The 16,468-nt window shown below is 37.9% G+C and overlaps 1 pseudogene; it reads right to left on the reverse strand.

The window, feature by feature from the left end:
* Window positions 1-475: 475 nt before the first annotated feature.
* The window catches only part of LOC114490846, a 39,580-nt pseudogene continuing 23,587 nt past the window's right edge, over window positions 476-16,468 (reverse strand).

Raw genomic sequence — 16,468 nt, forward strand, 5'->3', positions numbered from 1 at the left:
GTGAAGTCATTGTTGTTCATGTATGTGCATTCCAGTCCACTCTCCTCTCCTTGGCTGCCAAGTTACATCCATGTTGCACAAACAATTCTTTTTATATTAACAAGGGTTGGACTTTTTCTGGACAGACATTATATATATTATATGTGTATATATAATATATAATATAGAGACAAACTGTGGAAAATCCACATACAATAAAACTTCAAGTTTTAAGTACTAAACAGACAACAGAAAACAATAACTATACTAAAAATAAAGTAAGAAAAATTGTTATAACTTCACAAAAGAGGAAAGAGAGAAAAAAGAGTGAAAGAGAGGAGAAGATGGAGGGAGAGAAGGAAGAAAATAGAAGGAAGGAAGGAAGAAAATGGAAGGAAGGAAGGGAGGGAGGGAGGGAGGGAGGGAGGGAGGAGGGGAACAAAAGGAAAAGAAAGTGGAGGGAGGGAAGGAAGGAAGACAGACCTTGAGCTTTCTTTTTTTTTCATTTAATAGTTGTTTTATTTTTGTAGCTGTAATCTAGTAATTACATGATAAAAATACCCCAGAAGAACCAAACTATGTAGCAATGAATGACAATGTGTGAGAGAATTTCTGCATTCAATATATCTAGCAGAAAAACTAAAGTTAAAATGCTAGGTAGAACAAAATTGTTTTTAAAATATCAATTATTTTCCTTAAAAAATTACTGAGTCTACCAAGAAAATACAAAAGCATAAGGCTGTAAGTAAATAAAAGTTGTGTTTGGGCTATTACAGTGCAGGTTATCCTCAAGGCCACATACATTCTGCTTCACTGCTGCTTGCACTCTGCTGGGTTTTGATCTTTCTTTGAATCATAGTCTGGGTCATTTTCCTCATTTTCTTCTTCCCCTTTCCCTTCCTCATCTATTTCTTCACCTTCTTCATCATAATCATCATCTTCTTCAATAGCTTCTCCAGTAAAATACAACACTGATCTTGATCATACACTCTAGTAAAATTTCAAAGTCTGCAGCAAGGATAGCTTCAGCAGCAGCATCCAGATTGCCACTCTCAGGAACTTCAGTAGGAGCAAAAAAATTAAAGAATCATTGGAAACTGTTTTGGTTACAGTATGAACTGTCTCACATCCCTTGTGTTTCTGCTTCTTTTTAATGGTTTTCAAAGTGACATTTTCTCTTTTTTTCCCAATCTATCTGGCACCCTGTACAACCAATAATTTCTGGTTCATCAAAAGAAAAGGGATTAGGATCATCTGGTTCTGACCTCATCCTATGTGTCTTTGTCAACATTTCATTTGTGAAATACTCATCCAGTTAAAGTGAGATTCTAAAACAAAGCTCATAGGCTGGCCAGCATCTGAGAACTTCACCTCAATATCTTTCAAGTGCTTCAGAATAGTTTCATCATGTTCCTGAACCATATTACTGAGCAAGTCAACATTCTTAAAAACAGTCAACTAAAATTCAGGGATTCCCTTGGGGTCTTGTTTTTCTTCATCCTTTTTCTTATCTTCAATCTTGGCCTTTTCTTTAAGCTCCTCCAAAATTTCATCCTCCTCATCTGATTTCCATTCACATTCTTCTTCCGTAGGTTCATAAATTGCATTAATGATCTCAAATCGCTTATCAAATAAAGGCTGATAGAGAACAACATACTTTCTTTCAAGATCATGAACTTCTTCATAGAGCTTGGCTTCTATCTGTGCACATTTAACTTCAAGGTTTTTGAGAGCATTCACTTGTCTTTTAACTACCTTAGGCAAGTTTTCAATGTATCCTGTTGGTGTTTCTACCAGACCATCAAGTCTTTCTTGGAGGGCTGCAAGAATCTGAGGATTTTGCATCATCTGAACAGTCAGCTGACATGCTTTGATTTTTGTTTCTTCACCAGTTTCTTCTTCTTCTACTTCTTCAACATCATCCAAATCTCGATCAAGTTCCAACTGTTCTTTGTTGTCAATGTCTGCAATGTTGTAAGAACTCCAAATATTGATGGCTAGCGCGGGTATCCAGGTGGCTGGAGCTGTGCAGTCAGTGACTCAGGGTGGCAACGGGAGGAGCAGGAGGTGGCACCTTGAGCAGATGGTGCTAAAAAAAAGCCAGACATTGAGCTTTCTAACAGCCAAGGCAAAGTGGGAAAAACTAAAGATTTAAATTCCATTCTCTGCTTTAAAAACATTGATTAAGTTATCAGAGTAAACAAACATTTTTCTGGCCTCATGCTCCAAGATTCATTTATCGGGTAAATGTCAAAATAAGAAATATTGAGCAACATAATGTACGGGCACTCAATATCAACTTTGGAGTTATTTTTCATTGAAATGGTATTCTCTATTGCACATATAGCTCTTCTTTGTCCCTACTCAGTCTTCATTAAAAGCAAAATACAGTGTCATAAATATAACTGTATAAGTCTAGGGTCACAGACAGGTGGTTGAAATCCACATACAGATCATCAAAGAAAGAGTCAGATTTCAATGCCTTGCAGGGATTGAAGCTGTTCAAAATTAAGGTAAGTAAAATAAAGGATAAGCCCTGGCTGGCATAGCTCAGTGAGTAGAGCATGGGCTGCAAACCAAAGGGTCACCAGTTCAATTCCCAATCAGGGCACATGCCTGGGTTGCAGGCCAGGTCCCCAGTGGGGGCCACGTGAGATGCAACCACACATCTATGTTTCTCTCTCTCTCTCTTTCTCCTTCCCTTCCCCTCTCTAAAAATAAATAAATAAAATCTAATAAAAATAAAATAAAGGATAATAAAGAAGTGTGGAGCCATGTAATTGGGAAGGCCATCAGTTTGGATGTTGAAATACCTTACCAATTCATGAACTAGATTAAAATCATCTGGTTCTCAGGTATTAAAAGATTGTCTAGGAATTGTGTAGATGGCAGAATCAAGAATAGAGAAGGGAGGTTAAGAAAGAAAGTGAACTGAAGAAATATACTGAGTGCTTTTAACATGCCAGGCCCTCTGCTAGATGCTCTCCAACATTGAATCATTTAATCTTCACAATCACCCACTATAGTTTTATAGTGATGGAGGCCAGTATCAAACACTTTTATGCTCCAAATTGTGTTCTCTACACCCCTTCAGGTGGATCATGAAAATGATCCCTTATAGGCTGCTAAGGAGAGTCTGAAAAGAGAGGGTAGAACCAGAAAGGAAGTGCAACAGAGGAATAAGAGCTATGCAAACCTTCATATCCTATGAGTTTCAGGTACACAAAGAAGTGGGGACTCTACAATGAGTTTTAGGGGAATGTCAAATTTCAGTTTTTGTGTTAAGACCAAAAAAAGTGAAAAAAAAGAGTTGAAGATGAAAACGTAAGTAAAAGCAAGGAGAAGAGAACAGGCACTGTAGGGATTAGTGGGCCATGCAGGAAAGGGCTGATGGAGGTCCATTAGTGGTCTGGAAAAATAATTGTTGAATTAGTTAAATAAGCCCACCCACACTGCTAATAGAATGTTGCTGTAGAGCCAGAACTTCTCTGATCCTGAGCAACAGATCCTCACCTCTTGTTCATTCTACCTTGCATCCCCCAGTTCAGCAAAGCAGCTGGTGCTGGGTTACCTTCCAACACCCTGTCCCCTCCACATACCCAGCCTCTCAGGACACGTGTCCTTTTTGACACATATTCACTTTTTAAAAAATTCCTTGCACCTGTCCAATCTGTACAATTCAACTAGATTTTAGCGATTTTTAAATTTTTTAAAAGATTTTATATATTTATTTTTAGAGAGGGAAGGGGAAGGAGAAAGAGGGGAAGAGAAATTCAATGCGTGGTTGCCTCTCCCGCATCCACTACTGGGGACTTGGCCTGCAACACAGGTCTGTGTCCTAGACTGGGAATCAAATCGGTAACACTTTGTTTCCCAAGCCAGCACTCAGTGCACTGAGCCGCGGCAGCCAGGGCCATGTTTTTAAAACTCAGGAAAAATTGAAGACAGGGATAAGATATTATTTGCCCAGCTCCAAGGTGAATCTAGATATGAGCCCCTCTCATTTATGAATTTATAGTCAGAATTCTAGAAAAATGAACTCATTTTTATTTTTTAAATATTTAATTCATATTCTGCATTGTGGTGGATAAATAAAGCCATCTACCAAAGTGTCTGTACTCTTACTTGTAAATGAATAATCATAGGGCAATTTGCACATAAAAAATAATAACAACCATCCTAAAGAAGTAGTTGTATGTTTTACATTTTTTATATTTCATTTAATCTTTATTGTACCTTTTCATTGTCATTTAATCCCCTTATTCCCTCTCCACTCAGCAACCACTACACTGTTGTCCATGTTCCTTTTTGTCCATGAGTCCTTTTTCCTTTTTGTTCAATCCCTCCACTCCCTAACCTCCCCCTGCACTAGCTGTCATATGCTCTCTATCTAAAAGTCTGTCTCTGTTTTGCTTGTTAGTTCAGTTTTTTCATGAAATCCTATATATAAGTGAAATCATATAGTATCTGTCTTTCTCTGACTGGCTTATTTCACTTAGCATAATGTTCTTCAGGTCCATCTATAATGGTACAAAGGGTAGAATGTTCTTTTTTATGTCTGAGTAGAATTTCATAGTGTAAATGTCCCATAGTTGTTTTATCCACTCATCTATTGGTGGACACTTGGGCTGCTTCCATATCTTGGTGATTGTAAATAATGCTGAAATGAACATAGGGGTGCTTATGTTGCTTGGAATTAGTGGTTTGGGTTCCTTCAGATATATTCCCAAAAGTGGGATCACTGAGTCAAAAAGCAGACCCATTTTTCATTTTTTGACCTATCTCCATACTGCTTTCCATAGTGGCTGCAGCAGTCTGCATTCCCACCAACAGTACAAATGGGTTCCCCTTTCTCCACATCCTCACCGACACTTGTTTGTTGATTTATCGATGATAGCCATTATTAAAGGTGTGACATGCTATCTCATTGTGGTTTTACTTTGCATTTTTCTGATCATTAGTGACATTGAGCATCTTTTCATATGTCTATTGGCCATCTGTATGTCCTTTTTGGAGAAGTGTCTATTCAGGTCCTTTGCCCACTTTTAATTGGGTTGTTCATTTTGGTGTTGAGTTTTATAAGTTATTTATAAATTTTGGATACTAACCACTTATCAGATGTATTGGCAAGTATATTCTCCCATCCTGTGGGGTATTTTTATTTTGTTGATGATTTCCTTTGCTGTGCGAAAATGTTTTAGTTTGATGGAGTACAAGTTGTTTATTTTTTTCAGGTGTTTCCCTTGCTTGAGGAGATATGTCCAACAAAAAATTTCTACAAGCAATGTTCAAGATATTGCTGGCTATGTTTTCTTCTAGGATTTTTATGGTTTTGGAGCTAACATTTAAATCTTTGATCCATTTTGAATTTATTCTTGTGTGTGGTATAAGAAGGTGATCTACTTTCATTTTTCTGTACATATCTGTCCAATTTTCCCAACACCATTTATTGAATAAACTATCTTTAGCCCATTGTATGTGCTTGCCTCCTCTTTTGAATATTAATGAACTATAAAGGTGTGGATTTATTTCTAGGCTCTCTATTATGTTCCATTGATCTATGTGTCTGTTTTTATGCCAGTACCAGGTTGTTTTGATAACTCTGGCCTTATAGTATAGTTTGATATTAGGTAGTTTAATTCCTCCAACTTTGTTCTTTCTTCTCAGAATCACTGTTGCCATGCAGGGCCTGTTGTGTTTCCATATAAATTTTTAAAATATTTATTCTAGTTCTGTGAAATCAGCATTGGAATATTGATAAGAATTGCATGGAATCTGTAGATTGCTTTGGGTAGTATGGACATTTTAATGATGTTAATTCTTCCTATCCATGAACACAGTATGTGCTTCCACTTACTTGTATCTTTTTCAATTCTTTCTTCAATGTCTCATAATTTTCTGAGTACAGGTCTTTTATATCCTTGATTAGGTTTATTCCTAGGTATTTTATTCTTTTTGAAGCAATTATGAATGGGATTGTTTTATTAATTTCCCTTTCTGTTAACTGATTATTGGCATATAAAAATGCAACCGATTACTGGATATTAATTTTGTATCCTGCTATTTTGCTAAATTCACCCATCAGTTCTAGTAATTTCTTGGTGGAATCTTTGGGGTTCTCTAGGTATAGTATCATGCCATCTGCAAATGAAGACAGTTTCATTTCTTCCTGTCCAGTTTGGATGCCTTTTATTTCTTCTTCTTGTCTGATTACTGTGGCTAGGACTTTCACTAAAATGTTGAGTAAGAGAGGTAAAAGTCGACATCCCTGTCTTGTTCTCCATCTTAATGGGAACATTTATAGGTTTGGTCCATTGAGTATGATGCTGGCAGTGGGTTTGTCATATATGGCCTTTATTATGTTTAAGTATGTTCCTTCTATTCGTACTTTGCTGAAAGTTTTGAACATACATGGATGCTAGATTTTATCAAATGCTTTTTCTGTATCTATTGATATGATCATGTGGTTTTTATCCTTCATTTTGTTTGTGCAGTGAATCACATTTATTGATTTGTGAATGTTGTACCAACCTTGCATTCCCAGAATAAATCCCCCTTGATCATGGTATGTGATCTTCTTGATGCATTGCTGTATTCAGTTTGCTAATATTTTGTTCAGGATTTTAGCATCTATGTTCATCAGGGATATTGGCCCACATTTTTTTTCTCTGTGGTGTCTTTATCTGGTTTTGGAGTTAGGTTAATGCTGGCCCCATAAAGTGAGTTTGGGAGCCTTCCCTCCTCTTGAATTTTCTGAAATAGCTTGAGAAGGAAAATTATCAGTTCTCAGAATGTTTGGTAAACTTTACCTTTGAAGCCACCTGGTCCAGGGCTTTTGTTTGTTAGGAGTTTTTTGATCACTGCTTCAATTTTATTAGATGTAATCTGCCTATTCAGATTCTCTGATTCTTCCTGATATATTTTTGGAAGATTTTATGATTGTAGGAATTTATCCATTTTGTCCAGAGTGTCCAGTTTGTTGGCATATAATTGTTCATAATATTTTTCTTACAATTCTTTGTATTTATTTGGTGTCAGTTGTTATTTTTCTTCTTTTACTTATGATTTTATTTGGGTCCTTTCTCTTTTTTTCTTGATGAGTCTGGTTAAAGGTTTGTCAATCTTGTTTATCTTTTCAAAGAACCAGCTCTTGGATTCATTGATATTTTGTATCTTTTTTTAGTCTCTATTTCATGTATTTCTGCTCTGATCTTTATTATTTCCTTCCTTCTACTTACTTCAGTCTTTGTTTTTCTTTGTCGAGTCTCTTTAAGTGTAAAGTTACATTGTTTATTTGAGCTTTTTCTTGTTTGTTTTTGAGATAGGCTTGTAATGCTGTGAATTTCTTTCTTAGTATTGCTTTACCAGCGTCCCACAGATTTTTGGATTGTTGTGTCTTCATTTTAGTTTCAAGGTATCTTTTTATTTCTTCCTTGATCTTGTTGCTGACCCATTCATTGTTTAATAACATGTTATTTAGCTGCCATGTCTTTGCATGTTTTTCAGTGTTCTTCTTGGATTGATTCCTAGTTTCATAGCATTGTGGTAAGAGAAGATGCTTGATATGATTTCAATATTTTTAAATTTATTGAGATGTGTTTTGTGTCCTAACATGTGCTCTATCCTAGAAAACATTCCATGTGCTCTTGAAAAGTATGTGTATTCTCTTGCTTTAGGATGAAATGCTCTGGAAATATCAATGAAATCCACTTGATCTAGTGTGTTTTTTAAGGCTGCTGTCTCATCAGTTTTCTGCCAGCAAGGTCTATCCCTTGAAGTCAATGTGGTGTTAAAATTCCCAAATATGGTTGTACTTCTGTTGTTCTCTCTCTTTTTGTCCATAAAGATTTGCTTTATATATTTAAGTGCTCCTATGTTGGGTGCATAAAGGTTTACTAGGGTTATATCCTGTTGTTGAATTGTTCTTTTTATCATCATGTAGTGTCTTTCTTTGTCTCTTACTATAGCCTTGATTTTAAAGTCTACTTTGTTGAATATAAGTACTGCTACCACAGCTTCTTTTTCTTTCCACTTGCATGAAATATCTTTTTCCAAACTTTTACTTTTAGTCTGTGTGCATCTTTCAATCTGAGATGAGTATCTTGGAAGTATATATATATGTGTGCCTAGTTTTCTTATCCATTCAGCTACCCTATATCTTTTGATCAGAGTTTTAAGCCATTTACATCTAAGGTGATTATTGATAGATATGTATGTAGTGCCATTTTATTGTTAGGCTGTTTTCTTTTCTTTCTCTTTTTCTTCTTCCTTTTCTTAAAGCAAGCTCTTTAACATTGTTGAAGTATTGGTTTGGTGTTAACAAATTCCTTTAGTTTTTTCTTGTCTGGGGAACTCCTTGTTTACTTTGATTTTAAATGATAGCCTTACTGGGTAAAGTAGCCTTGGTTGTAGGTCCTTTCTTTTCATCACTTTGAATGTTTCACGCCACTCCTTTCTAACCTGAAATGTTTCTGTTGACTTATCAGATGCCAGTCTATTTGTTACCCTCTTGTAGGTAACTAATTACTTTTCTCTTGAAGCTTTTAGGATTCTAACTTTGTCTGTAAGCCTTGTCATTTTAATTATGATGTGTCTCTGAGTAGGCCTCTTTGGGTGAAACTTGTTTGGGGTTCTCTGAGCTTCCTATATTTGTGTGTCTTTTTCCTTCACCTGATTAGGGAAGTTTTGAGTTATTATTTCTTCAAATCGGTTCTTGGTCCCTTGCTTACTTACTTCTCCTTCTGGTATTCCCATGATGTGGCTTCTGTTATGCTTCATGATGTCCAATATGTTTCTTAAGCTCTCCTCATTTTTTATTCTTTTTTCTTTTTGGTGCTTTGCCTGGGTGTTCTTTTCTACCTTGTCTTTCAAAACACTAATTCAATCCTCTGCTTCATCTTACCTACTGTTATTCCCTCCAGTATACTATCTATTTCAGATATTGCATTCTTATATCTGACTGGTTCTTTTATGATTTCTATGTTTTTTTCATGCTGTTAAGTATCCTTATAATCATTACTCTAAACTCTCTAGCTGATAAATTGCCTGCCTCCATTTCATCTAGTTCTTATGGAGAATTATTTTGTTCTTTCATTTGAAGTCTGTTTCTGTCTTCCTATTTGAGTGCTTCTTTGTATTTTCCACCTTAGCTGTTAAACTAAGCAGCCATTAAACGGCTCAGCTGTTAATTTAATCAAGCTTTGATCAGCAGTCCTGCTTAAGCACTGCAAGGTGGGGCAGAGCAATTCCCTTGGTCAGGGCTATTACTTCCCTTCAGACTGATGCCACTTGGAGAGGGGCACTGTGCCTCAGAAAAATGGCCTCTGCAGTATGGGGAAAGACTCAACACAAGGATTCTGGTAGCTGCTCCATCAGCTCTCTCCCCAGAGCTACTGGCCCCAGACTCTCCTCAAGCATCTCTAGTCTACTCTGCCTTCCCTGTGCTGGAATCAGGGTAAGTGGCTGCAAATGAAATTTTGTGATTGGCCCTTTAAGAAGCTCTGTGCATCTCCAGTTGTCTCTCCTTGGCAAACAGAAACCTTGTTGCTTTTCACAGCTGGATGTTGTCTAGGTCCCCTTCTGGCTCTGATGCTATAGGCTGGGGAGCACAGATTGGTATTTAGACCCCACACTTCTCATGGGTAACCCCCTGGCCACTGAAATATGTTTCTAGAACTTCAGATGCTGCCAGTTGGAGCCTAGCCAGTCTGTTCACATCTCTGCACTCCCTACCAGTCACATTGTGGTAAAGTGGTTTCATCTGTCTGTCCTTGGTTATAAGGCTTCTCTCCAGCTAGTGTTCAGTTGGTTATTCTGACTGATTTTTCTACAATTTAGTTGTAATTCCAGATTTGTCCTGGGAGGAGGATAGTGTAACTTCCACTTACTCCTCTGCCATCTTGGATCTCATAAAAAAGTAGTTGTGTTTTTAAAAATTAATCCCTTGTGCCCTGACCAGTGTGGCTCAATTGGTTGGAGCACTGGCCCATAATCAAAAAGTTGCACATTCAGTTCCCCATCTGGGCATGAACAGGAGGTAACCTAATTGATGTTTCTCTCTCACATCAATTTTTCTCTCTCTCCATTCCTCTCTCTCTTCATCTCTCTCTAAAAAGCAATGAAAAGGTGTCCTTAGGTAAGGATAAAAATAAATAAATAAAAATTAATCCCTTGCTGCTTTCTGTCATGAAGGACACAGACAGTTAGATGGCAAAAGGACATGCAAATATGGGAAGTGTTCAGATCAGACTCTGTTTGCAGAGGAAAGGGCATCAGTTGACAAATAGTCTAGATATGTCTTATACATGGGTGATTCTAAAGTTCACAAAATCCTCTGGGAAAGGATGCTTAACCCTCAATAGAAAATTTTAAGTAGATGATTTTTTCTCACCTAGTTAATCAGGGACAGGAGTGAGAAATTAGATAATATCAACCTATTTACTTAATTGTGAGACTGATTTACTAAGAGCTTTTGGCTTTTTTGTTTGATTTTGGGGAAGCAGTGGGGGAAAGTAGAGGGGAAGGAAAACAGACACCAGAGTAAACGTGCGTGTTGAATGTAAGCTTTACTATTATTTCAGAAATGTCAAAATACATGGAGATGTGCATCTTGCAACCAGTGAAATAAGGTAATAAAGCTAATAGTACCTTTTTGAAAATAGTACTGATAGGTATTTGCTCTTCCTTCATGGTCATTTAATTGCCCCTAACAAGAAAAATAAATATTAGCATAATTTTTTAGAGTAGCCTTAGTTTGACATTCTCAGGAAGAAAGTACTCCTATTAACTCAGAGATTCTAAAATGTTCATCGAAGTTTTCTTGGATCTAGAACAATGATACATTGGGAAGTGGAGGCAAACAGCTAATTTGACTAAAGTATTTAACCTGAATAGAGCCTCATACACCAACCTTGCCAAGGTGCATTGTTGGGAGTACACCAAAGACCAATTCTCAGATGACCCATAGCATTCACTTATGGCAGTGGTACATGAGCATCCTTCATCTTGGTGCTTTAGTGACAACTTAGAAATATGAAAAAGTTTGCCCTTATATTTTAACAAAGTGGATTAAGACTAAGTTTCTGGAAAGCAACAGTGGAAGGAAGCTTTGTCCAACTTGGCAAAAAACTCTATTCATAGAGTATGTCTCTTGATGCCAAAAGAAAAAAGCTAAAAATGGGACCACATGGGGAAGAGAAAAACTTAAGGCAAAGAGAAAAAGGGAAACAAATTGTTGCCAGGACTCACCCACAAAACTAAAAGATTTAGTGAAGACCACATTCCAAGTTGCTCCACAAACTGCCCCAAATTCTCTCTTCACCCTGCTACTTACTATTCTCCCATAAGTATATTGAGTCCCAGAAGATAGTACCAAGTGAGGCTCATCACTCTTGGCTACACTTGAGCACCCCATTCACTCTAGTGCTTTCCAGTCTCTGTGCCTTAAGCATGCCAACAGATTGCCCCATAGAATTTAAAATCCCAACTATGCCCAGAAAACTTCTTTACTTCTCTCTTTTAATGACTATCTTAAATGATACCTTTTCCATGAAATCTTTTCTGAGTTTATCTCCTTACAATCTGTCTTCTTAAATCACTTCTATCATATACAGTGTTATGATCACTTGTGTCCTTGTCTTATTTTTCCTGATAAAAGTTCATTCAGGGCAGGGATTTCGTCTTAATAATCTTCTATTCTCTGAGCATATGGAGCAGTCATTCAAAGTTATATTATATGAGTATTTAACAGAAACTAGTTCAATTAAAAAAAAAAAAACATGAGAGCTTCTGGCCAAGATCGAGGCATAGGTAGATATGCTTTGCTTCCTGGAAAAAACAAAAGAAGGACAACAACCAATTTAAGGACAAAAACAACCAGAACTGCTAGAAAATCAAACTGTATAAAAGTCCAATAACCAAGGAGTTAAAGAAGAAACATTCATCCAGACTGCTAGGAGGAGCAGAGACCAGTAGCTGGGGTAGAGAGGACATGTGGCAAGGTGGCAGCTGGCAGATCAGGCAGGTGAGGAGGCAACTGGCTGACTAGGCAATCCCACATTCATGTACAGATAAACCAGCAGGAACAACTGGGGAGCAAGACGGATCACATAACCGAGGATTCCAACACGGGGACATAAAGCCTCAAAAACCTCTGGCTGTAAAAACCTGTGGGGGTTTCAGTGGCTGGAGAAATTCCCAGTCTCACAGGAGAGTCTGTTGGAGGGACCTATGGGGTCCTAGAACATACAAAAACCCGCCCACCTGGGAATCAGCACCAGAAGGGCCCAATTCGCTTGTGGGTAGCAGGGGAAGTGACTGAAAGTGGGGTGAGAGCTGTCCACCATAGCCTTAGTAGGTAAGAGAGATTTTAAATAGTTCTTTCCAAGTACAAAGGGCACAAAAACCCAACAGCAAGGAAAATCCTACTGCAGGCAGGTATAACAAACTTGGATTATGATCAACCTGGGATTCTGAGAGGTTTATTTCCCAGCCATATTTGGGAATCCAGGATTCCTCCAAGCAAAGGTAACCTTCACTAAGCAGAGAATTCCAGAAGCATAAAGGATGGTAATAATAATAATGACAATTATTATTCATTGACAACTTGCCTTATGCCAAGCACTGTGCTTAGAATTTTTCATCTATTTTCAAAATTTCTTCTCATAGAACACATAGGACTTAAATACTATTATTTTACCTATGTTACTGTTGAGAAATCCCAAGTTTTTAAGGATGAATCCCAGCTACTATGTGGTGTGTCAGTCTAGGTCCTCCAAGAAGCAAATGCCAAGAGGAGATTAAACATGGAAAAGATTTTATTGGGAAAAACTTACAAAAGATAACGTGAAAATAAACAGGAGTGGGCAAGGTTAGCCTTCAAACAGCAATACTGACAGGTCTAACTCCTTGGAAGGAGAGGGGGAGTCTTCACACATGTAAGGCTCTGTAGGTCCACTTTTTTGCCTCATCCTTAGATTAGGGTTCTGAGGTTTTTACATGAATCAAAGTAAGTTTACCATTTTAATGTGTTGAGAAACTAGGACACGATGACACCTTTCCTCTGTCTGGAGAGCACTCCCTTCCCTCCTGCAATGTAGTTCTTGTAAATTGCAGTCTTATTTTCAAATTCCAACTTTGTGCTCTTATTTTCCATAAACATGTACAATTGCATTATTTCGGAGATACTGCAAAGTAAGCTGTAGTTCAGCAGATTACCTAATTAATGAATCAGGCCCGATACCTTTCCTGGCCAATTCCTTGGTGCTATACATCAGTCTTTAATCACAACTTCATGGAGAAGAGTATGACTCCAGAAATTATAAAGCATTAGATCCACACAGAATTACCAAATGTCCACCTAACATCAGGAAAAGATCAGGCATCATGGGGGTAAATAAGACCAGCAATAGGCATGGCCTTAAAAGAAATGATTTTACTTAACATTTTCAGCCCTTTGTCAAGAATAAATTTTCAAGAAAATTTAAGAAGATGTCCATAATCATTTGTATATTTTTACTCTAAACCAGTACTTTCTGGTCTGGTTTTGTAGTCCTTGAAAAGTGTACAAGTTTATATGAAGGTGAAGCATCAATGGCATAAATAACATGCCCCTCAAACACTGGCCTTATCTTTTACAAAAACCCACTAATGTTATGGTGATTAAAAACATGAGAATATATCTTGAAGCATGGCTAAGCTGCAGAATTGGTAACATCACTAGGTTATTTTTCAACCCACAGATACTCAAAGTACAGCTTCCAGCATGCAATAGTTTATGATGTTTCTCTGAGTTTCAAAAGAATATTTATATACAAAGAGATTAGGAACATGTGCTATAGAAACAATTCCCTGTACTACTAAATAATTGAACACCATAAAGTCCCCCAATGTCCTTGGGCCAGGCCTTCCTTAAAAGTGATATTACATTCTCAATATACTATTTAGGTACTTCCAAATCCACCTTTAAAATACAGAAAATAAATCAATTTATAGCCTGTAAGATAAATAGCAAGAAGGAATACCATCACCAGCATGTTAATTAATGAAACAGAATAAAGGAACTGTTTATTTATTTGTGTATTAGAGAAGAATCTAGATTAAAACTTCTGTGTAAGCAGATTTCATTTTGGGGATCAAATCTGATTTAGTACCAGTCTATTCCACCTTTTTATGAATCCTCATAGTGTAGTTTAAATTGGCTCAAAGGGATACAGAAGTGTAGACAGTTAAATTGGTCTTTTTCACACATATATGCAATCATTCAGAAACTATGCAATACCAAAAAATAAATAAAATAAGCCAAAGCTGTTCAGAGAGCATTTAAGGTTTTGAAATAACTAAAAGTACTTTAACAAAAATGTAAAATGTGAGAAAAAATTTTTTGGTTATTCAGTAGAGACTTTATGCAAACACCAGACTAGGGTCTAAATTGTGCTCACGTCTACATCATAATGAAGCTGCTGCTTCTCCAAACTCTGTGAACCAGGTATGAAATTGTTATATTACTGCTCATCACAAACTACTTCAAATAATTGCATTTATTCTACAAATATTTATTGAGTGTGTACTATGGATTTGCCATTGTGCTAGATGCCAGTGGTACACCATGGTGTGGCAGGGATGGGTGAATGCCACCAACATTCATGCTGTTTCTCCCAGTGTTGAGGTGTACATAGGAAGTGGTTATCCAGCAAGGAGTTATACTCCCAAACCCCCTTACATCTGAGGTGTCACCATGTGAGTAGCTCCTTTCAGAATATGTTTGAAATAATGTATGTCACTTCTGGGTCAGGGTGATTGATTATAAGAAGTTCTCTTCTCTTCCCTCTCTTTCCCCTACTAGAAGCTGAGGACTCTAAGAATCCTAGAGGACAATGGAGCCCCAAGATGGAAAGAGCCTGGGTCTGAATAACCATATGGAGAAAAGCCATTCACCAACCAGCTGAGAATAAGGAGGATTTAACTATGCAAAGAGGGAAAGGCAGAGAACAACACATATATAGGATGTTTCTCTTAGGAAAGTACAAATGTGAGGGTCTAAAATAGACTACCAGGCCTCTGTCGATTTCATTAGCTAGTTATCACAAACCATGCAAGACGAGGGTAAATCATCAGAGCAATCAAAACACAACAAATTCTGATTAAGGTAAAAAGTAGGGCAAACAATAAATGTATACTAGACTTCCAGCCAAGATGGAGGCATAGGCAGACATACTGTGCCTCCTCGCACAACCAAAATAAGGGCAATCAACAATTTAGAAACAACAACAACAACAACAAAAAACAGAACTGACAGAAAATTGAGATATATGGAAGTCTGACAACCAAAGAGTTAAAGTAGACATATTCATCCAGACTGGTAGGAGGGGCAGGGCTGGGAGGCTGGGCAGAGAGGAGTCTCAGCAAAGCAGTGGCTGGTGGACCTCAGGTGCACAAGGTAGCAGCAGGCAGACCCAGTGAGGCCTCCGAATGTGGAAGGGAGTGGTGCACAAGGCAGCTGGCAGACTGGGTGGTCCCACATTCTCGCGCAGATAAACCAGGTGAAACTGGGGAGCAAGACAGACCTCCAACCCAGGGTCCCAGCTCAGGCAAACAAAGCCTCAAAACACTTATTGAAAACACCTGTGGGGGCTAAGGTGCCAGAACACACTCCCAGCCTCATGGGAGAATTCACTGGAGAGATCCACAGGGTTCTAGAACATATGCAAACCCACCCACATGAAAATCAGCACCAGAGGGGCCCAATTTGCTTGGGGGAAGTGGAGGAAGTGATTGAAATCCAGTGGAGAGTGGAGCAAGTGCCATTGTTCCCTCTCAGACCCAACCCCCACATATAGCGTCACAACCCAGTGACTGGGTTGCCCAGCCCAGGTGAACACCTAAGGCTCTGCCCCTTACTACGTAACAGGCATGTCAAGACACACACACAAAAAGGCCCAAATGAAAGAACAGATCAAAGCTGCAGAAAAAATACAACTAAGCGACAAAGAGATAGCCAACCTACCAGATGCACAGTTCAAAACACTGGTAATCAGGGTGCTCACAGAATTGGTTGAGTTTGGTCACAAATTAGATGAAAAAATGAAGGCTACGCTAAGAGAAATAAAGAAAAATGGAACCAAAACTGATGGGAAGGAAACTGGAAATCAAATCAATTGAGTGGACCAGAAGGAAGAAACATCCAACCAGAAAAGAATGAAAAAACAAGAATTGAAAAAAATGAGGAAAGGCTTAGGAACCTCCAGGACATCTTTAAATGTTATAACACCTGAATCATAGGGGTACCAGAAGGAGAAGAGGAAGAGCAACAAGTGGAAAAGTTATTTGAACAAATAATAAAGGAGAACTTCCCCAATCTGGCAAAGGAAATAGATTTCCAGGAAGTCCAGAAAGTTTAGAGAGTCCCAAAGAAGTTGGACCCAAGGAGGAACACACCTAGGCACATCATAATTACATTACCCAAGATTAAAGTGAAGGAGAGAATCCTACC

This window comes from Phyllostomus discolor, chromosome 3 (genome assembly GCF_004126475.2).
Source record: "Phyllostomus discolor isolate MPI-MPIP mPhyDis1 chromosome 3, mPhyDis1.pri.v3, whole genome shotgun sequence".
NCBI lineage: Eukaryota > Metazoa > Chordata > Mammalia > Chiroptera > Phyllostomidae > Phyllostomus > Phyllostomus discolor.